This window comes from Ochotona princeps, chromosome 8, assembly GCF_030435755.1.
Source record: "Ochotona princeps isolate mOchPri1 chromosome 8, mOchPri1.hap1, whole genome shotgun sequence".
In the NCBI taxonomy this organism is placed as follows: domain Eukaryota; kingdom Metazoa; phylum Chordata; class Mammalia; order Lagomorpha; family Ochotonidae; genus Ochotona; species Ochotona princeps.
In genome coordinates, this window is record NC_080839.1 from 44924727 (window position 1) to 44949556 (window position 24830).

General features: G+C 48.2%; 1 protein-coding gene across 4 annotated transcripts in view; it reads right to left on the minus strand.

Annotated features, from left to right (window-relative positions):
- The window catches only part of ADD2 (adducin 2), a 97868-nt gene that overhangs the window by 42142 nt on the left and 30896 nt on the right, over positions 1-24830 (minus strand). For 2 of the 4 annotated variants that reach the window (XM_004582814.2, XM_004582813.2), the window contains exon 2: positions 1890-1994. The gene's annotated coding sequence lies outside the window, so the exon portion shown is untranslated. Of the gene's footprint in view, positions 1-1889; positions 1995-4740; positions 4842-5198; positions 5218-24830 lie in introns of those variants that run through there. The other 2 variants (XM_058667941.1, XM_058667940.1) reach the window with 2 other exon arrangements.

Genomic DNA, 24830 nt, shown 5'->3' on the forward strand with positions numbered 1-24830 from the left:
TGGGACTGTGTCTACCTGGAGATCTCCAAGAAGCTGAGCAGGCGCCCAAAGATGAGAGGAGTTGGGCACTTGTGGGCCAGGTGCTAACCAGGAAAATTACATGTGGCCTTTGTTGCTGGCACAAAGCTACAAACCCTTTTCTAAAATGCCTGTTACAGATCAGAGAGTCTCTTTTTAGTTAGTTTGTTTGTTTGTTTGCTTATTTATTTATTTATTTATTTATTTGACAGAGTCAGAGAGAGAGAGAGAGAATCTCCCATATGCATAGGCTCACTACTCAAATGGCTGCAATGAAGCCACAAGCCGGGAGCTTCCTCCAGATCTCCCAGGTAGATGCAGGGCCCCTAGTACTTATGCCACTTTCCACTGCTTTCCCAGGTGCATTAGTGGGGAGCTGAATCAGAAATGGTGCAGCCAGAACTCAAACCAGTGCCTATATGGGATTCTGGCATGCCAGGCAATAGCTTAACTCTTTACACCACAACACTGACCCTGGTAGGAAATAATGAGTCCTTCCAACCAAACCTCCATTAATGCTGGCCAGGTAACTGATGTGCCCATAATATTTTCCAGAGAGGGCCTGGCCCTCCTAGGAAGACTTAGCACATAATTAGAAGGTCAGATCTTTAGCTCCATGGCACCTTCCTCAACTGCCAGGGAGGGGAGGGGACTGGAGATTGAGTTCATTCATCATATCTTTGCAGTGAAGCTCTCTGACCTATAATCCAAAGCTTGGGACTTTGGGCACTGAGGCTTGGGAGGACCTCCTGGCTGCTGAGCAGGTGGATATGACAGGATAACCTGTGTCTAGATTCCACGAGGATGCGGATGCGGCAAGGAAAGAAGCCACCTATACTTCACAGCCCTGCCCCGTGTCTCCTCCACTTGCCAGCTCCTGAGTTGGGTTCTTTATTATGAAATGATCAATGCAAGTACAGCACTCTGAATGCTATGAGTCATTTTAATAAATCACTGAATCTGAAGGGAGTTCGTAGGAACTCCCCCACATATACAGCTAAGTTGATCAGGAATGCAGGTGGCCTGAGGCCCACCTATTGCTGGTGTCTGTATAGAGGGCAGTCTCATAGGTAGCCTTATTCTTTTTTTTTTTTTAATTACTGAGACATTTTATTATATAATTTTTTAAGCTTTTTTTTTAATGTTCTTTACATAGCTGATTAGGGCTACAGGAAAGTGGGTAACACCATAGTTTCCACATTCTCTTTTTTTCTTCCTGTATCTGGTGGAAGAGGAGAGACAAAGGGAGAAGTCACACCCACCCTCCCAACCATCCCAGGGTCCTCAAAGCGGGGTATGCTCTGAGGGTCCTGCTCAAGTGGTTTTAACTGTGGTGACCTTATCCTTTAACCAGTGGCCAGTTATCTAGTTTTCCCTGGGAAGGCTCCTGTCATTTGAATGACATGCAGCTGAAGGCAACTTCCATTCCTGATTTATTCTCACTCCCAGAAACCACTGGGTGAGGTGGATGTCATATTGTCCCAGCTCTACAAGTGAAGGAAACAAATCAGACATGTTCACGTGCCCAAGGTCACATGGCTAACAGCACAGTCATCCAGCACAGTCTCTAGTACCTGATCCTGCACTTCTCCACTCCATCATATTGTCCCTAAATGCATCCTAGGCCATCCTGTGGAAGGGAACTAAACTGGAGGAGGGGCAGAATTGAAAGTGGGAGGTGGTAACAGACAGGGGCATTCTAGCTGAGGGCATTAGAGCCCTGTGGTTTGCAGCAGCTCTCCACGGGCAGGTTAGGGGAAGTCCTTAGCCTTGACCTGAGTGGGTAGAAGTTCATCCTCCTTGGTGCACATACTTGTTGGAACAAGCATGTCACTCCCACGGCCAACAAAAACCATCAACTACTTACTTACCAGGAAGCAGGCCGGCCTTGTCCAAGGTCCTTCACTCAGTCTTCAGTCTGCTCTCCCTTGCGGAAGCCAGCCGCATCTATGCACCCTCAAACATCCAGATGGAACCTGGAAAACATGAACATACCAGGCATCAGGCACCAAGGCCTCATCCAAACCACCATGACCTCAGCCCCATCCCTGGAGGGCTGCTGGACATTCCCAAATTTGGAGTTTGCATCTGCAAGGCAAATTCTCTGTTGATTTTTTTTTAAAAAGGCAGCTTTTTAAATTATTTTTTTAACCTTTACGTTACTGTCAAATTTCTTTCGAAAGAGGGTAGTTGGGATCTCCTTTGCTGAGTGCTAGAGGATAAGGTTCAGAGGAAGGGGCTGTCTTCCAGCCAGGGGGATATGGAGGAGTGCGGAGCAAGCTGCTGAGTTAGAAGGGACCCCACTCCTACCCACCCTCCGAGTGTCCTGCTGCTCCTAGAGTCAAAGATGCTGGTGTGAGCGATTTTTGGATGCAGGCCAAGAGATGGAAGCAACCTTTGCTGAGGCAGCCTTCACTCCTCCTTCCTATGGCCCCATCCATCTAAGCAGACATCAAGGCTTTGGTTTTCTGCCCTAAATATTACCCCTGTCTGTTCATCCCCTAAACAGTCCCTATCCACGGCCCCTCTTCTCTCAGGCCCACAGTCCAGTCACCAGAGGCACGTTTTTAAAATGGTATTCATTTATTTATTTGAACCTCAGAGAGGCAGAGACATGATCCAGCCGCTGGTTCACTACCCAGATACACACAATTGGCAGCCCTGGAGGAGCAGAAGCCAGGAACTGCAATGCACATCTCCCAGTTAGATGGCAGGGGCCCAGTACTCCAGCCATCCCCTGCTGCCTCCCAGGGAGCTCACATCCAGGGTAGAGCTGGGACTCAAACTCAGGCACCCGGTTGCATGTTGGATGAGCACAACATGACAGCTGAAACACACCCTTCCCTGTCAATAAGGATGCATTCCTTGCCTTTCATTAAAATTCATGCTCCTGGGCTGGCGCAGGAGCCTAGCAGCTAAAGTCCTTGCCTTGCATGTGCTAGGATCCCATATGGGTGCCAGTTCTAATCCTGGCAGCCCCGCTTCCCATCCAGCTCCCTGCTTGTGGCCTGGGAAGGCAGTTGAGAACGGCCCAAAGCCTTGGGATCTTGCACCTGCGTGGGAGACCTGAAGGAGGTTCTGGGCTCCTGGCTTCAAAATGGCACAGCTTCAGCCATTGTAGCTGCTTGGGGAGTAAATCAACGAACAGAAGATCTTCCTCTCTGTCTCTCCTCCTCTCTGTATATCTGATTTTCTAATAAAAAAATAAATCTTTAAAAAAATGTCCTGTTCCTTCAGCCAAAACTTACTCAAATATAGATTTGCTTACAAATGCTAGTTTTATCCCCACCCTTGTCTAAATATAAGATTTTAATTTTAAATTTGCTTTTTCCCCTTTTTTAAAAAAATAAAAGATTTATTTGTTTAAGGCAGAGCTACAGAGAGAGAGAAAGAAGATAAAGAGAGAGAAAGATCGATCTTCCATCCAATAGTTCATTTCCCAAATGTCCCCAATGGCTAATGTCAAGCCAGGCTGAAGTCAAGAGCCAGGAGATTGTTGTAGCTCTCCCACGTGAGTGGCAGGGGCCCTAAGTACATGGGCCATCCGCAGCTACTTTCTCAGGCACATTAGCAGGGAGCTAGATGGAAAGTGGAGCAACCAGGATACCAAGCGGCACTCATATGGGATGTTAACGATGCAGAGATGACTTAACCCATGATACCTACCACTATACTGGTCCCCAGAATTACTCTTAAGCTAATGCTTAGCCAATGTTAAAATCCAAACTCCTTGATTAGCCATAGGATCATGCCTCTCTCTCTGTTCACCTCTTCCCCCAAAGGGAGGACTGCCACCAGGGGACAAGGTCCCAACTCTTAGTGACTACAGCTCTGTGGGCTCTCAGTGCCTGTCAGCCCTCCCTGCCCGTCACTGGTGCTCCAGGGCTTTTTTGCAGACTGGGACAGAAGGCAGATTCTTTGCTCTTTGTGGCACTGGTATGTGAAGAACACCCCTGTCCCTTAACTCTTCTTGTATCTCATAATTTTCTCCTAACCTTAGAGTCCATACCTCCTCCTTTTTGACTCTCACATCACTGTTACTAGGTTCTTTTATTTCACCCAGAATCCAATGGCCACGATCTAAGATAATGAGCTCCTAGCAGGTAAAGAATGCATTTCTCTATTCCTGGTGTTGCCACAGGGCCTTGTACCTTATAAGTGCTGAATAAATGTTAGTTGAACCAAAACACTACCACTCTAGTACACTAGGGCCAGGCCAGCTGTGCAGGGCAGAACTATCCAGGTCCCAGAGTCCCAGAGTGGAGGGAAGGAGAGCCTGGGGTAGCTGACCATACTGCTAGAGAGCTGCACATTTCAGGGTAAGGTGTCAGGTGTCAGGGCAGGCATGCACAGCAGGTGCCCTAGTATCTATATTGCTTCCTCTTCAAGTGTCCTTTTGGTCTTCCAGCCCAGCCTCTTAGCTCACCTGTTTTGAAACAGGATCCCAGCAACCAATTGCAACGTTCCCATTCATAAGCAGAGCTATGCAGTATAGCACTGGTCACAGCAGAGAAGGTCATATCACACATGGCACAGAGCACTCCAGCAACCCTCTCAGCTTCCCAGAATTCAGCCTTCCCTCTTCTTCATGTCAGTCCCTTCCCTAGCCCCCTAGACTACCCACTCTATTCAGGAGAGCTCTGGAGCCCTTAACTCAGCATCAACGGTCTACACCCGCACATTCCTGACCCCTTGTCAACAGAGACCCCGCTGAGGCCTCACCTGGTGGAACAACAAAATCATGAAGCCTGCACCCTGTCACTGAGCATCCATTCTCATCCCTGTCCTGCTAAGACCAAGGATGTGTAACTGCTGGAGGAGAAAACCACATGTCTATGCATCACGCCTTGTGGCTGTGAGAGGAATAGAAGGACCAGGGTATAACAGACACCCACATTTTCTGTCTTGCTGTTTAACTGCCTCAGCTCCTTGCAGCCTGAGCAGAGGCACGTATCTGCCTCATGCCTTTGTAATGGGTGGAACCCTAGCTAGCCTGCATCGCTCAGTACCCAGAGACCACAGCTATCATCTCCCAGCTGCCTTCCACAGCCAAGGCAGGGGCACCCCCAGGAAGGCAACCCTGTGTCAGCCCCAGGTGCCGACTCACAGGCCAGCGTATGAGCATAGACGGCACAAGCTTTGCCCCACCTAAGGTTCAGACAGAACCCAAACTCACCGACCCTTGAGAAGGACTCCCACGGCCAAAGTCATGTGGCTGCAACTGTGCAGAGGAGTTGGAGTGGGGGTGGGGGATAAAGGAGCTAGACCACACCCTGCCTGATGCCCTCAGATAAAGCAGAAGCTCACAGCTCTGCTTGCAGGGAGATGGGGTGCGTTTATCATCACCTCCTCACCCGCCTCTGAGTAGTCCACAGTTCTACACTAGGCATCAGCTCCTGTGCTCACTCAGGATAAAAATTCTCCAAAGGAAGAAAGAGAAGAGAGGAAGGAGAGAGGAAGTAGCCCTCTCTGCGTCCATCTCCAAACACCCAAGGCTGGAAGAATCTTGTCACTGCCCCGACACGCACCTCTGTCTGGGCATCGTGATGCCATCCTCCTGAGGCAGGGAGTTTTATACACCTTCCAGCAAATGGTCACAAACCCAGTGGTGCTGGGTGACTTCTTCCATTCTCCTGCTCACCAGGAGCTGCACTACTGTAGAATGCACCCAATCCAATGTGTGTTTACTTCTCACACACCCAATGTCTGTTCCATTTCTTCTCATGGGACAAGTATGGTTACTGTTGCTTAGGAGTAGACAGGAACTAGAATTGGGCGTGAGAGGAAAAGCGCCTGCCAGAACTAAGACATGACCTATAGCTGTGAGAGACACACAGTCATGTTTATGTGAAACCATGACAACTGATGTAACAAACATGATATAAACACATACATGTAGATAGTCAACTGTTAGGGTCACCATGCAGGACACTAAATGTGAATGCCAGGCATGATTTGAAATGAACGGCATGACTCATTGGGACCACATTTATGGGGACCAAGGTCCTGCGTTAGATCCTGAAGATGTTATTCAATCAACAGAAGCCAATAAAAACAAACAGGTGCCATGGCTCTGCTGAGCCTCTCTCCCTAGCCCTGCAGTAGAGTGCACAGCACCAGGGTTTTCAGGAAAAACGAGGCTGCAGGAAGCTTGAGGGACTTCCTCCAGGCCAAAGAACTGGCAAGGGGCAGAGCCTAGCTTTGAACCCACCTGGTTTCAGAGCCTCTTTTTTCTTTTTTACTTTCCCCTTCTTTCCTTTCACCTGAATGCAGGTGAGCAGATGCTAGTGGCCCAGTGGGAAGGTGGGGAACAGAAATCAGCTAGTGGACAAAGTCCAGGCTCATTGACTCAGGCCATGAAGGGTGAGCAAGCAGCCCTGGCACGCACTCTGGCATGGTGGGCCACGGGCCCAGGTAACCAGAATGCTGGGGGTCTCCCTGGGAGAACTGTGGCTGGAAGCAGGTGGCCCATGCACACTCCGCAGAGGTTGGGTCGCAGCTGAGGAGTTGAGTTCACTTCTGAGGCCCATCTGGTCTTGACTTGAGAATCCTTCCACTAGCTGCTTGTCATGATCCAGGGGCCATCACCACAGGGCCTCCAAAACCCCACAAGAGAGACAAGGGTGGAATTCTTGGCTCCTGGCTTTGTTCTGAACCAGTCCTAGCCACTGACTGACAGTATTTAGGGAGTAAATCAAAAGACGAGAGCATTCATATTCATTATGACTCATTCATTCATTCTCTCTCTTCTCAAGTAAAATAAGATAAAATAAGATATAGGATGTCATTTGTTTGCTTGTTTTAAAGAAGCAATTATTTATTCATTCGTTTGAAAAAGAAAGAGGGTAAAACAGATGGGGGTGGGGATTTTTCCATCCACTGATTGACTCCCCAACTGCCATAGCCAGGTCTGGGCCAGTCTAAAGCCTGGAGCTAGAAACACCATTCAGTTCTCTTACTTGGGTAACAGGGGCCCCTATTCACTCTCCGATGCCTTCCCAGGTGCATAAACAAGAAATGGGATCAGAAGCCAAGAATTCAAGCAAGTGCTTAGCTGTCTAACCTGCTGCACCTCAACATGGGCCCCTGGATGTCACTGTTTTGAACCATGCCCCAACCAGAGTAGACTACGAAATAAAAATGCAAAGATTTAGGCCTCCAACATCATGTGCAAATACTAATTTAGAGGGTTGAGTAACCCGGAGAAACTTTCAAGCTAGGCAACGAACCCTTTTCAGAAATCACTGTACGGTGTGTGGGCCTCAACATCAGGCCCATCTCCATTCAGGCCATAGCCTTGTAGGATTTCCTGGTCCATGGTGCCAGTACCATGCCACAATCCTAGGCTCTGAGGGCAGTTTTCAGAAATGGAGTCTGTGTTTTTCATGGTTATTGGTATCGTATAAGTTAAACAATGAGTAGAGATTCAACTGAGGAACACCAGCAGACATAGGAGCCGAGATACACCCATAGGGAAGTTTTCTGTTGCACATGTCATGGTGAGATAAAGCACCTTCCATTTGAACTAATCAAACTGGGGCTCCAGTAGCACAATCGGTTAGAGCGTGGTACTTATATGAATTAATCAAACTTTTGTGTACCAACACACAGAAAATATGTCAAACATTTAGAAGTCTTAAAGAAGCAAATAAATGGAATTGCATGTAATAAAATCAAATGAGTTCCTTGTGTTCAAGTTCCACATCGCCAAGGTAAAGTGAAGTGATCTGACTTCTCAAGGGATCAACATAATAAAAGATAACAGCCAACAGACCAATTGCTAGCAGCGTTATATTGAGTTTTCCTGCTTTAATCCTCACAAGAAAGTAGCTGGAGAGAACCTGATGTTGCAGCCATTTCTCTACTATCCTCTTTCCCTGTTTTCACCAAACAAGGAAAGTGAGTTTATTTCTTCATTTTTATTCAAGAGACAGAAACATCTCCTATCCTGTAGTTCACTCACCCAAATGACTGCAACACACAGGGCTGGGCCAGACCAAAGCCAGGAATTCAATCACCATCTCCCATAGAGTTAGCAGAGACCCAATTATTCAGGCCAGTACCTGCTATCTCCCAGGGCACATACTAGCAGGAAGCTGGATTGGAAACAGAGAAGCCTGGACTTAATCCAGGTACTCTAATAAGGGAATGTGGGTGTCCCAAACAGCAAATAAAAAAAAAAAAAGATTTATTTACTTTTATTGGAAAATCAGATGTAGAGAGAAAGAAGCAGAGACAGAGAGAAAATCTTTCATCGGCTTGTTCACTCCCCAAATGGCCACAATAGACACAGCTGAGCAGAGCTGAAGTTTCTTCCAGGTCTCCGTGCAGGAGGGGTGGAAGGGAAAGAGGATTAAGGCTTTGACCCACCCTTTGCTGCTTTTTGAGGCCCAAAGCAGCGAGTTGGATGGGAAGTGGCGCATCCAGGACACAAACCAGAGCTCATAGGGTATGTGGCACTTGCAGACAGAGGATTAACTAATTGAGCCATTGCATCAGTCCCTACCTGCCCCTGCCCACTCCCAGCAGCATCTAACTGCCACCAAAAACCTGCCCCAGAAAGTGACTTTAAAATGACAGATCTGCTTTTTCTTCTTGGTTTCTGCTCTCTTCATCCTTTTTCTATCAAGAGAACCAACCCCTTCTGCCTGGCTCACTACAACACTTGTTCTATTTTAGGGAATGGAGTGTTGCTAAATTCTAGCATCAGAAATAAAGTCATTCAAAATCTTTAACTAAAGGTGCTGTCATTTTGATTTTTACCATAATACTGAGGAGGTAGTGCTCCAGGGCAAATTCACAGAGGCAGTCAGCTGGTTCCCAACCTTGATGTCACTAGTGGGCTTTAATCCACCCATCAGAGCCTTGGCCACTGGTTCCAAAGCCATTGTGGATCTCGAGTTTTCATGGAAAGAAAGGGGGCATTTGGGAAGTTCCGGTGATGTAGAGACAATGCTCCCTGGGCCCAGCCAGCAGACACTGTGCAGGCCAACTGAACTGACAGCCTCAGGTACAGCACTCCACACCTTGAGCTGATGCAGAGCCCAGTCACAAGGACTTTCCAGTGGCCTATTTTGACCTTTAGGCGAGTTCAAACATAACAGCAATGGTGCTTCATGCTGAAAAGATTCATCTCAATCAAGTTCAAATACAAATCAATTGCTTCATGCTGTTTGGCCCAAGCTGAGAGCATTCCTCCTTTGGTAGGAAAGAGATGTGTAACCCCCTGAGTCATGACACAGGGCCAGCCTTGTTCCTCATCCCTACCCCCAGCAAGTGTTCCTGTGTCTAACAAAATAAGACAGCTTCCGGCCCATCCAAGAGGCAAATAAATGCACTTGTAGCACATTAGGTTATTCTGTTACTTTTAATTGGGATTGAGTAATTTTGGGGGTGTTGTTTTTCATTTGCAGCTAGGCCTGGAGTGACACATCTCTCTGCCTCTTCAGACTGCAAAGGCTGACGAAAGTTAACAACTTACTCAACATTGAGGACTTGCTAATGTAGGTAGGAAGAAGAGCGGAGTTGGTAAGACCAGGAGGAGGAGGTGGAGCGAGCACACCCACAGTACAAGGGACTGAGGCCCCCATGGGAAACTGCCCTTCTCCTGTGCCGCTCTGGGAAGAGATCCTGAAGTCTGAGCAGTGAGGCTGGGGCCATCACAGGGTGTCAGGGACACGCTGGCAGGAAGAGGAGAAACATTTGACTTCCCACTCCTCTTTCAGGATTCCATGCTGGATGATGACAGCATGGATTTGTATCACCTGGATACTCAGGAAAGAATTCATCCTGCTTCTAAACATTTCTGAGTGTGTGTTTGCACACTTGTGTATTGGAGTTAGTGCCATGTGCTCCCCAAACCCACTTCCTCCTCAGCACCCATTTCCTCTTCCACTCCAAACTGGACAGGGCAAGTGGGCGAAAAGCAAAAGATAGGCATAACCTGTGGCTATGGCAGAGAAGCTGCCTCCCTGTTCTTACTCCTTCCCTGCTCTCTCTCCTTCGCTGCTCTCTGCTGGATACAGGTGCACAGAAACTCCTGTGCCCAAGGGGCTAAGCAGTCACCTCACCCACTTATCTCCCACCCCAAAGGCATGCAGCCTTCAGTGACATCCATTGAGTTTCTGAGGTCACTGTAACAGCAGGCAAGCGCGTGCACGCACACATACACGCCGTTCCTAGGCCCAAGATGGTCTTCTGCTCACTCTGGGTTACTGCTTCCATCCCACATATCCTAGTGTCTGCTCCAAGTGACCAGGTGGCCCCTGAATCTCTTTTCTCTAAATATGTTTTTTTCCTCTCACTAGCTTTACTGACCTTTTGCTTTATTTTTTTTTCTTTACTTTAAAGGCAGAGAGACAGAAAGACAAATAGAGACCTTCTATTCACCAGTTCATGTTCCAAACATGATGTCAGCAAGAAGCTGACATCAGAGGCAGAGCCAGGAGTCAAACCCAAGCACGCCAATATGGGATGTGGGTATCTCAAGCAGGAGCGTAATCAAATGCTACCCTAACATTTTGCTTTCACTCCTTCAGACTGTTATTTCACATTTTGTTGATTTTTTAAGTGCATTTGGTTGAGAGGCAGAGAAAGAAAGAGAGAAAGCTAGCTCTGAGCCCAAGGGGTGACTCAACAGACTAATCCTTCACCTGCAAGCACTGGCATCCCAAGCAGAGATCAGACCTGGATGAGAAGGTCAAGGCTTCTAGAAGGGATGGGCATTTGGGGTAGAGGTTCGCAGTGTTTGTGACACCTGTATCTTATGTCAGAGTTCCTCATCCATGTCCTAAATCTGCTCTCAATTCAAGCTTCCTGCTAATGCATACTATGGGATGGGAGGCAGCATGTGATGGCTCAAGGCATGTGGGAAACCTGACTTGAGCTACCAGCTCCCGTGTTCAGACTGGTCCTGAACCCACTGTTGAGAGCATTAAGGAAGTGAATCAGGAAATGGAAGATTCCTCCCTCCCTTGCTTACTCTGTTCTGCCTTCAAAATGAATACATAAATACAAAAAGAAAATGAAAACCAAAACCAAAACCAAAACTTAAAAGACAATGAAAGGAGATGAAAAATGGAGATAGATCTGGCTTTTCATTACTATAGTGAAATTTCTGACAGAAGATAGTTTTACAAAGAGAAGTTCTATTTTACTTAATTGTGGAGTTTCGAGTCCAAGTTTAAAAATCCTCACTGGCTGGGCCTCTGATGAGGATGGCAGAAAGGTTATCTGGCCAGTCAGGAAGCAGAGAGGGTTTTTATAAAACTGCAACTGGGAACTGCCTTCCAAGGGCAGGCCCTCTGTATCCAGGGGATCTCCAATGGGGCCCACCTCCCATCAACAGTGCTGAATGAAGTTTCTACCCATTTAGTGCCATTCTTCTCCTTTGTATGAGTTAGAAAGCCCAATCAAGTTCAAACCAGAACAATCCACTACTTGGATTTCTAATTTGCTGAGCCAATAAAATCTATAATGATTAGAGCAATGGCTAGAAGTATTCTTCTGAAGGAGCAGCACACAGTAGGTGCTCATATGATGGCAGCCTCTGTCCCCTATATCATCCCTCCAAAAACCCATATCTCCCCCTCAGTTCTGCCCTGTGTTATTCCAGTGATAGAGTAGAGGTGGCAGAGGAAAGTAAGAGCTGCGGAGTGAGGGATGAATAATTTCATGGGGGTTCAAACTATCTCACTACATGGAAGACCCAGGGAACAGGCCTCCAGCATCACAACTAAGAATCCAGGCTCTGGGTGGCACGAAGGGTCCTGGACAGAATCCCAGTTCTGCATGCACCTTGAGTAATGTACTTAATTTTCCTAAGACTCAGTTTCTTCACTTCTACCACATGGAAAGAAATAGTGTTATATGAGCTAACAGATCAAAGCATCAACTTGTAAGGAACCCAACACTACTAGATGCTACCATGAAAACATTCCTCTTTTGATTTATTGACCTTGTAACTTTACAATTTTGTATTTTAAATCACAAGTCTGGATTTCATCTTGCCAGAAAGCATGCCTCTGAGCTGGCTGCTCCATTAAATGTCTTTAAAGGAATGTCAATGCAACTCAGCTTAATAGATTTACCATCACTGATTTTCTGTGTTAGAGACACAGGTTGAGTTCCAGCTGGTGTGGGATTTATTGTGCAGGTTATTCATCTGTGCAGGTTATCCAGAACATGCTGTCTGCAGCACTGGTGAGAATACCTGCCCCCCACCAACTGCAGGTTCTCCCAGCTAATCCCCTGACCCTTTGGCCTGACAGTTCATCATAGGCACAAAAAGCTGTGCCCAGTCATTCTAACACACTTGTTCCTTGGAAGTTAAGAGCAAGGGGTGAGCCTTTCATTCTGAGAGTAAGAAAGGTGGTGACGTCCTGCAAATCAAGGTTGGGAATCAGGAAAGGGTCTAGAGAATAAATGCAAAAAGCATCATTCTAAAAACTGCTGGGAGGGTGCAGGGGGTGGGGTTTAAAGGAAATTTGATGAGCCTTCACCTACTGGCTAGTTACAATTACAGTGTGTTAGACCAAGGCCTGGTGTAGACCACAAGTATCAAATGAAGAAGCCATATTACATACCCACTGCAGAACCTTCTTTGGTGATGAACACCCACATGGTATTTTGTCAGCTTGTGGAAATGTGTAGCTTCATGAAGTGCATAAATATGTACACTTTGAAGCGGCTACTTTGTACAAGCTTGCACCAGGGTGTATGTGCCTCTTCCTCCCATACCTGCACTGACTGTATATGTGGACCCTCCAGGACTCTAGTCAGGTGTACAGCTCACAGGGCTGCTCGCCCATGCACACCACAAGGTGGCCTGATGGCACTGCCATGGTGACTTCCAGGCCCACTGCTGGGTTCTCTGTTTTCACTTTTAGAGCTCCTTGACTTGTATCCCCACCTAGGGTTGCAGAACTCAGTTCCTTCTCTTCTAAAGACCTCTCAGCAGCCAGTGGTGATGGCTTGACTGGCTAATCCTCAGCCTACAAGTGCCAACATCCAATATGGGAATTGGTTCTTCTGGTTGCTCCACTTCCCATTCAGCTCCGTGCTCATGGCCAGGGAAAGCAGCAGAAGATGGCCCAGAGCCTTGGGATCTTGCACCCTCGTGGGAAACAAAAAAAAAACCTCCTGGTTCCTGGCTCAGCTCTGGCTTGTTGTGACCATTTAGGGGAGTCAAACAGCCAATGGAAGAACTTTCTCTCTGTCGATCCGTCTCTCTCTAAATCTGCCTTTCCAATAAAAATAAATAAATCTTTAAAAAATATAAAGACCTCCAAGCATCCACCCTGGGTTAGGTGATAGAGAGAGTCACCTAGCAATGTGGGCAATGTTTCCCACAAGGTCATACACATGTGCTCCTCTGACACAGGTGCTGGGTAATGAGATATGCCCTGGATTCTTCAGGCGCCAGTAGCGGTGAGGGGTCTCCCACTTATGGGAGGTGTAGAGTGAGAGCAGGACAGCTGCCCACACTACATCTGGCCTTCATGCCCAAGCACCCTGGGAAGAGCTGATGCCAGCTCTGCCCTTCACCTCTTCTCCTTCCTGCCTGGGATTCAGCCTTTGGAATCCTTTGTGGTTTTAGAAGCACTGCTCCTAACAGTGCAGAAGATTCCACACAGATTAGGTGGTATTGCAGAGGTCCCTCCCCTAGTTGTGAGACTGCCACTCTGAGCCTCAGTTTCCTCATCTGTTAGGCAGGATGGTCTTTATGGTGGCCAACCCAAGGAGGTGAAGCAATTAAATGGGCTCATCCACAGAATGTGCTTAGGGCAATGCCACTCATGGAAGCATTCGTTGAGGTTGGTTTTGCTGGGCAGCTTGTGATGGATGCCAGTAAGTCAGCAAATGGCCAGGCCAGCTGAACAGCCTGAGCTCTGGCAGGCACAGGAAGAGCCCTGCCTAGAAACATTCCAGGTTTAACACAGTCTCCCATCCCAAGGAAATGTCCAAACTGGAAGAGATGGACATGCTGCCACAAGTGAGAGGACACCTGGAGCCACCAGGAGCTGGCTGAGGCAAGGAAGGGCTGCCCCAAAAGCCATGGTGGGAGCAGTGCCCGCCAATCCCATGCTGCCAGACTGCTGGCCTCAAGCACATCAAGGGCCTCTCCAGCTTGAATGTGCACTGCTGTCACCTGAGGACCTTGCTGATTTGCAAGTTCTGACTCAGAAGGTAGGGGTGAGGCCTGAAACAGCACATTTCTGAAAGGGTTCCTGTGATGCTGGTACCACTGGCCAGGTGACAAGGGCTTAGAGCATGGTGGTAGCAGCCATGGTGTGACTATGAGGAAACCATTGGAACAAAGGGCTTGCAGAGACCACCAACCACCATGCAGGAGCCCAGCTCCCAGGCTGAAGAAGATCAAGAGCCGTGCAAGTCACTGACCTTTGGTGGCACTTGTCCCTGTGCTCAATCAATGCTTTGTAATTGAGCAGCAGCTCACTCAGGCGATGATAATGGGTTCTGACTGCCCCAGTTCATCACTCTCTAACAGGGTCAACTAAGAAGAGCTCTCAACGTTCTTTTGAGTTAGGGGTAGGGAATGGATTTTCCCCATCCATGGATTACAGAGGGGGCAGAACAATTCCTAGGGGGATGGAAACTCGGGTGACAGTATTTATTTCCATTAGCGAACTTGATGGGAACTGGTTTATCAGGGCTTTTGCCCTTGCAATTTCAGAGGGTGAAGAACACCTGACCCCAAAAGGAGAACAGGATTTGCCTGCAATGCAACTTGGGTTGTAACATTGTTGGATACTGAGCAGCCCAGCCTGGTCACTGGCATATCTGGCCCAGAGTGAGGTTGGGTATGAGGAGCTTTGCCCACTAATAGGACCTATGCTAAGGGAAAGGGGAAAAAAGAAAAGAAAAGAGAAGGAAAAGGAAAGCAAGAAAACCAGTTCTCCAAATCCCAAATTCCAAATCAAGTGCAGGAATCCCTTATCCTGAATCTCCCCTACATTCTGCCCCTGGCATCTTTCTCCAGCATTATCCCCCACCATATTCCAACTTATCCCCACACACAATTCTATTTCTAACAGGCTTCATACAAACCACAGTGATGTCTAGTTGGCCATAGCAACACAGACTCGAGGCTTTCTGCCATGTGTCAACTGCCCACCATCAGTAGTAGCTGCCTCAAAGAAGCTGAGCCCTGGGCACAGTCAGGAATGATAGTAGGATGGACTTCCTGAAAGTCTTCCAGTGCCAGTCAGGAGCTTAGGGCAGTGGGGCAGCACCGTGCCACTTCAGTCAGGATGACAGAATCAAGTCATGTTAATTCCAAGCTCATCAAGCTACCATCAGACACCCATGCCTCCCCCACACACAAACGGCCTTCTTCTCCCCCCCCAGCAGCCCCTGGCACCCCCTTAGCCTGTGTCTCTGTCTCTGTGTGGCCTAGCTCTGTGTCCCTGCCTCAACTCTGCGTCTCCCATCATACCACCCAAGCACTCCCTGTTTCACACTGGAGAAAGGCAGGGAAGACCTCAAGTGACCACATAAAACTCTTAGTCCCTGAGCCAGCCCTGAGCCACAGTGGCTGTCAATGCAGACCTCTTGGAGGTAGCCTTGGCCTTCACATAGTCTCTTCCTGGCATGGCTTACTCCATCCCCTTCTGGACCTGTCTACCAGGATCTGGCACAGGTCTCCAAGTGACAGTCAGGAAAGCCCTGCCAACACACCCTGCACCCCTGCTCTACAGACTAGGAGCCGTGAGCCCAGAGAAGGGGTCCCGCAGCATCTCACACCACACTGCGGCTGAGACACCTGAGTGAGGAGCCTATTCTGAGCTGGTGTCAGGAGTGTGACGGACAACACCGCTGTCCCAATCCCAAAGATGGGCGTGAGGTGAGCAGATCTCAAACCAGCCTACTGACAGGCACTGACAGGAGACACTGTAGAAAAGGCAACAACACATTACAGATTCTCGACAGTCGTGCTATGGACACTGCCCTGGTGTGAGTCAGCTGCCAACGGAAAGCACACTTCCATTCACTCAGTATCACCTGAGTCACATCAGCAGTCCCATGAGAACTCTGTGTGTCAGCTTTGGCCTCAGTTGTCCCTCTCTACCCACAGGCATAATCCCTGTCCTGACTCTTCTTTCTCACCCTCCCCCATCACATACAGTGTAGAAAAAGGCAGGTACACCTTGGCAAAGTCCATTTCTGGTGGTGAAAGTAAGGAAGTCTAGTCCAAGACCACCTGAGTACATGCCTGTGCCTTGGGCAAATCCTGGAGAACCCACTGAGCTTCTGTCTCTCCCTGGACGTTAGAGTTATGGGGACCTCAAGGACAACCCTTGGTTGGGACCTTTACTGGCCTTTCTGGCTAACCCTTGCAGCTGTGGCTCCTTGCTGGGTCAGAGGCAGTGGGAGACACTGACCCTAGAGGGGAGGGGAGTACAGGACACTCTTCTCTCATCTCCACCATGGGCCCAGCTCCCACCAGAGGCCTGGCCTATTCCCAGCCTTCAGAGTGATCACAGGCCCTGACCTGGGCTGACCACCTCGCTCCAATACCCCTCCCCAGCCCCAGAGTGGAGGTGAGGCTCCCTGTGGGAACTGATCTCTGGACCACCTCACCAAGCACTGTTTTCTAAGTTTTCAGTACCTGAATTACCTTTGTAGATTTCCTGCTTTAAATTTCTTCTGCAGTAGCCTAGCGGCTAAAGTCCTCACCTTGCATGTGCTGGGATCCTATATGGGTGCCGGTTCTAATCCCAGCTGCTCCACTTCCCATTCAGCTTCCTGCCTGCAGCCTGGGAAAGCAGTAGAGGATGACCAAAGCCTTGGAACCCTGTACCTATAAGAAGCTCCTGGCTTCAAATCGGCTCAGCTCCAGCCATTTGCGGCTGCTTGGGGAGTGAGCCAGTGGATGGCTCACTGTATCTGTATCTCCCTCTCTGTATCTCTCTGTATCTCCCTCTCTATATATCTCTGACTTTCCAATAAAAATAAATAAATCTTTAAAAATTTTTCTGCTGAAAAACTTGGAAAGTTCCTCTTTTCCTTGTTAGACCCAGGTACACAGCTCAACCCTCCCCAGTCCCTTCATTAAACCTACAAAGAAAATGAAGCCAAGAGGGGCGTAGTCCTCCAAAGACACATGCCAATGCTTTGTCCAATGTCTTGGCAGGGACTCAGATGGCTTTTGGGGCTTCCCTCCTCTACACCCTGCAAAATCTAGTAGGACATGCTTCCTTTTCACTTGTAATCCAGCAGCCCCTCATTCTAGTCCTTTCCCCTTTGAAGTGAGCCCTCTGGGAATTAGGAGGGTCCAATCTTACTAGGAGATGGAGATGCATGGGCTAGAGCAGCTCAGACTGGGACCACAGTTGTCCCCTCCCTCAACCCCTGGCTTCCAGACCTCCATTTCCATAACAAAGGAAGCAAAAGCAATGCCACATGACCATTTTCTGGACCCTGTAAAAATGCCATAGAGCTAGGCATTTGGCACAGTGGTTAAATTCACTCCTTGGGCCATCTACATCCCATATTAGACTACTTGAGGTTCAGTTCTGACTCTGCTTCTGATTCCAGCTTCTTGGTAATGCACATCCTTGGGAGGCAGCAGGTAATGACCCAAGTACCTGGGCCCCTGCCACACACATGGGAGCCTGGGATTGAGTTCTGAGCTCCTGGATTCAGTCATGCCCAGTCCTGGCTGTTGGGAGAATTTGGAGAGTAAACCAGAAGATGAAAATGTACATTCTCTCCCTCTCTGCCTTGCAAGTAAATAAAAATAGATAAAATTTTAAAACTTCTCCTAACTTACGCAGAAAAATTCAAGTCCTCAGATTTGGAGCCAGATGGCTTCTTGATGCTGCAAAGTAGGTCTAGTTTCAGAGTTATTTAAAATATGCCATATACTTTAAATACAGCACTTTCACTAATTAACACTTCATAATTTCTCAAGAGCCCCACAGGCAATTGTTACCACTTGTAACAGGTGAAAGACAGTGTCAGGAAAATGAATCCAACTTCTTTCCCAGATTGCAGCCCTAAGAAGGGGTCTGTGAAATGCCTCATTGCTCACTGTGATGAGAGTACAGCGGGTGAGGAGTGTGACCATGCTGGGACTGAGTAACAGGGATGTGGGAGCATGGCACTCTCCCAACCCTGCCCACAGACCCCTGCCAACTGATGTTCTTCAACAGCAGATCCCTTCATGGGTCTATAGGACAAGACAGGTACACAGATGCACAGAAGTCAGCAGTGACTTAACAAGAAGACCCAGGCACATGCATAACATTGTACACACAGCACCTCCAGTGCTGAATGGTCGCAGCCTGTGTGAGACTGAGAACCAAGTCAAACTGACCTATGGGTGCAGAGTGCGAGTGGGGATGCTTTGTGCCAAATCACAGTAGGCCCTGTCTAGTCATTCTTCCCCACTCCTCTTTGCCTGATGCTTTGTCATTTGAAGACTTAATTTGGCAAATCAAATATGATGCTTAAAGCCCACACTCCTGAGAGTGTTGATCAGACACCTGTCAATCTTCCTGTGTCAGTGTGATTTGGTGGACAGCATTGCATCTGGTGCTTCGCAGGCTCAGGGGCTAACAGGTTATGGATAAGAGGCACTTAAGGAGACACACTAGAAGGGTACAGGCTGCTGTGCTTGACTGTAACAGGAGCACTGGACAACTGGGGAAAATTGGTCCTACACATTGAGGGTACACCAAAGGAGGAACACCTGCTTCCTCAAGGTGGTCCAAGTGTAAGGCCTAGCCAGGTAGGTGAGGGGCAACCCAGTTGAAGGCTCAGAAATGTGGTTGGTAAGGCTGAAGAATGCAGCCCCCTCCTCAGCCAAGCAATGACCTATGGATTCACCAAGGCCCAAAGGAACCTATAGAATTTCATAGCACTGTATATGGTGCATTCCTTAATCCCCTAAACTCCACCTCTCTTTCTTGTTACAGGCCCCTGATAAAACGATACTTCACATTCCCTAGGTGCAACCCGCCCCCCTTGGCCTACTATCTGAACTTTGCCTATGAGCACTCCCAATAAAAGCTTGTTTTAAGTGGAACATTATTCTGTGTAGATTTCTGGTTCTGAACATGAATTCGAGCCTTACACCAAGGACCACCTGCCTGGACCAGAGGCCACCATCCACACCTACTCAGTTCCACAATTGTTTCCTCTCTATGGGGAAAGAAAATGTGAGCAAAAGGCTGAGATGGCGACAAGGAACAGAAATAACCAAGGGCTGTGTATGACACCCTGGGCAGAAACCTCCTCACTGAAAATAGCAAAGAACTGGAACAGGCTTTCACCCGTCACTAGACTGGAAGTTCTCTTATTTGGCTTCACTTGTACCTACAGTCCTGCTGCCTACAAGCAAGAAATCAATTCAATGTTTAGAAAAAATGAATTCAATGAACCAGATGATACAGACCAACACATCTCAAATGCATTGATCATGATCAGTCTGCACAGTCTGTTGCTGGGGTCACGGATGGGACTCTGAGGGAAAGATCCCCCTGCAGATCCCTGTGTGGATCTTCTGTAGAGTCCTACTGGGCTTCTGCTGCTCCCCCAGGCTCACTGCCTTCATGTCACCCAGGCATCTTCCCTGTTGACACCTACAATGGGAAGTAAGCTTGCACTAAGCCAATCCAAGCTCCTCTTGACCAAGCATGTCTATCACGGAACAGACAGCAGGGTGGGCACCAGGAGACACTAAAGGGAAAGTCTTCCAGATATCTTCTTGAATCACCCACAGTAAAATGAAATTGCTGATGTTCTGTTAGAGTCTATGCTCCACAGTGTCATGTAGGACCTGTCGGCCTCCCCTCCACCATCACTGGGTTCACTGGATAGAGCAGCACATGGAGCAGGTGGGAAACAAAGGCAAACTCACAAAAACACAGTGTGCAAAGCCTTTCTGTCAACCAACCAACCAAATAGCTCTGGATTTAGCCATTGACACCCATGCCAAGATTCAGACCCACACAGCTTGCTCTGAACTTGTCTTCCAGCAGTCAGCAGTTAATGCTTGTCCAATGAAGAAATATCTGACTGCATTGATGATCTGCACACACCAAGCTCATAAGGATGTCTAAGACAAAGCTTGTCCCCTTTTCTGGATATACACATGAGCTATCTACCTCTCAGAGCAGCTGGGGCACTGGACTGGCCTTGTGCTGACTTCCCTATAAGGGAAAGGCACTAGGTAGACTCAAGAGACCAGGAGAGTGGTCCTGGGTCTCCCCCAAGCCACCCCAATGTGGCAGTGGTTGGGATGTGGGAGGTGGGAACAGACAGGAGGGTTCTGTCCAAGTCAGAGCAGCAAGGGCCCCGGGCAGGGATGTTACCTTCAGACAAAGGGCACAGCTGCCAGGGCTGAGTCCCAGGCTTGCCTGGGGATGTCCGTGTCTTTCCTTCAGGGAGAGGAAGAAAACAAAGGAACTGGGCGGAGGGTTTCAGGATGCTGCAGTTCACTTGCTGGCGTAGGGGAGAGCAGGCCACGCAAGAGCTAAGTGACACCCAGTGCTGTGAGCCTCACAAAAGGAAACATGTGATACAAAAGGAACCAGGTTCTGGTCTCCATCTGTCTGTTCGTACATCTGTCTAAAGCTGCCTTCCCCTGCTAATTAATTCCCAGCTCATCAATGTCACTCTTGCCACAGAAGTCCCACTCACAGTTTCCCTTGCATATCACTCAGCATGAAAGAACTTCATGGCCTGACATTGACAGAAAAAGTAACACACATCTGAGCAAACGAGCCGCTTTTCATAAGCTCAGGACCAAGGGTCATGGCTACTCAGTCTGCTACAGGCTACAATTTTGCAGAATCTTTCCCTTGAGTTTCTTTTGGCTGCAGATGCTGCTATTCGCTGTAACATGTGAAATCACCACAGACTCCTCTCCTCCCAAGCAAAGATGCTGGGCTGCTCTTACAGGGAGCTTTAATAATGCAAAGGAAAGGAGGGTGGTACAAGACTAAAACCCACAGCCACCACCAGGGCATGCCATTGTGAGATCAGCCCTGGCAGTTAAAGCAAATGTACCAGCTTCTAGCTAGAATCTTCTGTTTTGCACCAAGAATGAGGATTTGGATGGAAAAGCCTTTTCTGAGGGTACCATCTGACAAGTGCAGGTCTGAGCCAACGTCAGCTTGTCAAGTGCAGGTTTTAACTCCATCACAGGAGCCCAGCCACACAAATCATTGCTTGCTGCGGGAGCAAGCAGTGCTTCTGTGTTAGCCTTTGAGAACAGTAGGGGTGACTCCATATTTGACCGGCATTTTAAAACACGCAAGCCAGTACAACACGTGGGGAACCAGAGGCAATGCCGTGGCTAGAAGAAGGTTCTATATCTGGACTCCCTCTTTGCAGATGCCACGACTGATGTCACTGCGCCACCTGGGAAGGCTTCCATGCCGCTAATAATCCAGTCAGATTTGGCACGTTTTCAGAAACGGCTTGCGGCAGTGATAAAGAAAGGATTGCCTTTCTTGTCCCCAAGTCCCAGCATAGACACACAGAGCCCACCCCCAGCCACAGAGGAGGAGCCGACTTCATCTCTGTTGCCAAGGAAACCAGTCTGTTCTTAGCTCCAGAGTTAGAAAGCTTGGGCGGGCCTCGGTGGTGCCTTCTGCCTGCTTCTCCCAGCGAGGCCTGCCACCCCACTGCCCTGGGGTACTAAGGACCCTTTCTCTAGCAAAATCCCTCACACATCACTGCAGGCAGCGGGGGGGGGGGAGGAGGAGCTCCATTAATCCCCCAAACAGCCAGTACATGGGTGCACAGGGCATGGGGGAGGGTGGAAATCACGTTCATCTACAGAGAAAGGGAAAGAATGACTGGCAAGTATGTGGGATAAGTGAGTGACCTTTGTTGCCAGGAAGGACAAGGGGAACAGGATGGAGCATCCCATGCCAGCCAGCACTCTCTCCCCACATTTCTCTAAATGAGAATGAGCACACCAACCAGCCACCCACAAGCCAGACCCGCTGCTCAGACCTGGGGTAGGGGAAGCCTTTGGAGTAAAGAGTCTGGGTACCCCCTCCCTGGCAGTGAGGGTACACTAAAGAACCAGGAATGATACAAGGGTCTGGAGGGAAGGAGAGAGATGACCCGAATGGAAGGGGAAGTCAGGATGGAAAGGGCAGGAAACAATAGCACCTTTGGGCAATGCTCTGTGGAAACCAAGGGCAGGGGAGAACTTAAAAGCAGCTCGACCCAAAACCTGTGGAGGATGGACCTGCCAAAAGGCAACCCGTGGGCTTGATTTCCTGAACTCCCTGAGCTGATGTGTGTCTACCACTTTAAGAACTGAGCACCAGCTGCCCTGCATGACTCCTATCCCAATTGGTGTCATATCTGTCCTTTTTCCTTTTTCTTTCCTTCCTTTTGGTTAAAATAAAACATAGACAGGTGAAAAGAGAGACAGATAAGAAAAAAAGAGTTGCATTTGCTGGTTCACTCAACCAATGACCACAATGGCCTAGCCTGGGCCAGGCCAAAGCAGGGAGCCAAGATTCAGAGCAGCTCTCCCATGAGTGCAGAGACTCAGATGCTTGAGCCATCACCACTGCCTCCCAGGGTTCACATTAGCAAGAGACCAGAACAGGGAGCCACAGCCAAGACTAGAACCTAGAACTCTGATACAGAATGAGAGAATCTACCTGCCTCTTAAATGCTAGGCTTCAGTGCTCCCTTCTCTGTCTTTTAAAACCAAGAGCTCTGGAACCCAGCATGATAGCCTAGTGGCTAAATCTTCAGCTTGCTTGCATAGGGATGCATAGGGATCCCATATGGGCACTGGTTCGTATCCCAGCTGTCCCACTTCCCATCCAGCTCCCTGCTTGTGGCTAGGAAAGCAATAGAGGATGGTTCGAAGCCTTGGCACCTTGCAACCACGTGGGAGACCCAGAAGAAACTCCTGGCTTCAGATCAGCTCAGCGTGGGAGACCCAGAAGAAGCTCCTGGATTCAGATCAGCTCAGCTCCAGCTGCTGCAACCATTTGGGGAGCAACCCAGCGGATGGAAGATCTTTCTGTCTCTCCTTTTCTCTGTATATCTGACTTACCAATAAAAATAAATAAATCTTTAAAGAAAAAAAAAGAAAGAAAGAAAGAGCTCTGAGGGGACCAGGTCTGCCCCACCTTCCTACCACAGCCCTGGAAGAGCAGCTTGCCTGTGCTCGGGTGAATAAATTCCTCCTTCACAGACGGTGTGGCCTCTTACAGCCTGTGTTCAAGAGTTCTGAAGTGGTTATGAGAAGCTTTGGTCTCAGAATCTCAACACTAACAGTCAGGTTTTCATGCCTACATTTCGTACTTCATCCAAATGCTCCAATGATTGTAACTGCTGACTGTTACTAACAAGGACAGTGGGGTCATTTCTGCCAGCACAGGCAAGGGCGAGGGAGATACCTGATTGGAGAAATGAGGGAAATTGTATGAGTGCCTTCTGAATTAACCCTGCACACACACATACACACACACACACACACACACACACACACAGAGGATGCGGTGGTGCCAAGATCTACATAATGATAAACTGAAAAGAAACTGATTCCTTGGCTGGTAGGACAAGACATTGACTGATACCCCTGGGCCACTTCAGGGGGATGGATTCACAGCCACAGTGTCGCAATTTATGCAGTCCCAATTCTAAATCTTAGATCCTTTGTCAGAGTTTCCTAAACACCACGAAGTATGGAGAAACTTCAGCAGCACTTTCTAAACCCCCTTTCCTCCCTGATTCACTGCATTTTCATACACTGCTACCCACTTGCCTTTCTCCTCAAACCTCAACTTCCCCACCCCCAGAACTCCTCTGCCCAGATGACTCTGCCTTGTTCTCCTTTCCCTCCTCCTTTCCTTCTTCTCCTTCTTGACAACCTCAATGTTCTCATGCAAATTTAAAAGCTCATTCAGTTTATCCTTTCTTAACCCCACCCTTAAGCCTCCAAGTCTCTATTCCGCTACTTGCCATTACACCTGCCAGACAAGACAGCCATGCTTTATCCTCCAAGAAGGGTACAACACGACAAAGAAGCCAGACAGGCTGAGAAGAGATAGATGATGATAACTTTGTCCCATCACATAGAGAACGGCTACAGGAGGAAGCAGAATTGGACAGGTATTAATGCATAAGTGGGAGAGGCAAGAACTCTAACTAGTTTGGAGCTGAATTGAAAGGTAGCCCAGCCAGGCAAATAACTGCAGCAGCCAAAAATCAGACAGCATGCAAACCTCATTGACACAGGCAGAAGCAGCACAGCACCAGTTAAGTCAGGCTTCCATAGACAGTTCTTTCTCACACCGTGGCAACATCTAAACTGGTTCTGTGCCCATCAAAAAACCAGAAAACTGATGGCAGTTCCTTGCCTGTGCTGGCCTAGAATTCTAAAGTACTTTCACAAAGTGCCCCTCCAGGTTTCATGGTATAAGCATAACAGCTCTTTGAAGGTGGCCAGAACACACAGTTGAAATTTTGAAACTGAATATGACTTGATGCAGTTCCATGAACTCAGTTCTTGTTAGCTCACTATGTAACTCTTACAGCTCTTCAGATGCCTGTCAAAAAGCGCTTCCCTTCAGGAAGTCTTATTAATTCTTTCTTTACTTTAGACATGTAGAGAATCCATTTCTCCTCACTTTTACTTTAAAAAAAAAAGTTCAGTGAACACTTAAAATAACATCAGCTTGGAGGGAGAAAGAACTAGTTCACCAAGGATGTTCCTGAAAGTACAATTCAGGAGAAGAGACATCAGTGCCACACAAAGGATTCATGCTGTTGTGAAACATTCCATCCTTCCAAGTTCCTCTTTC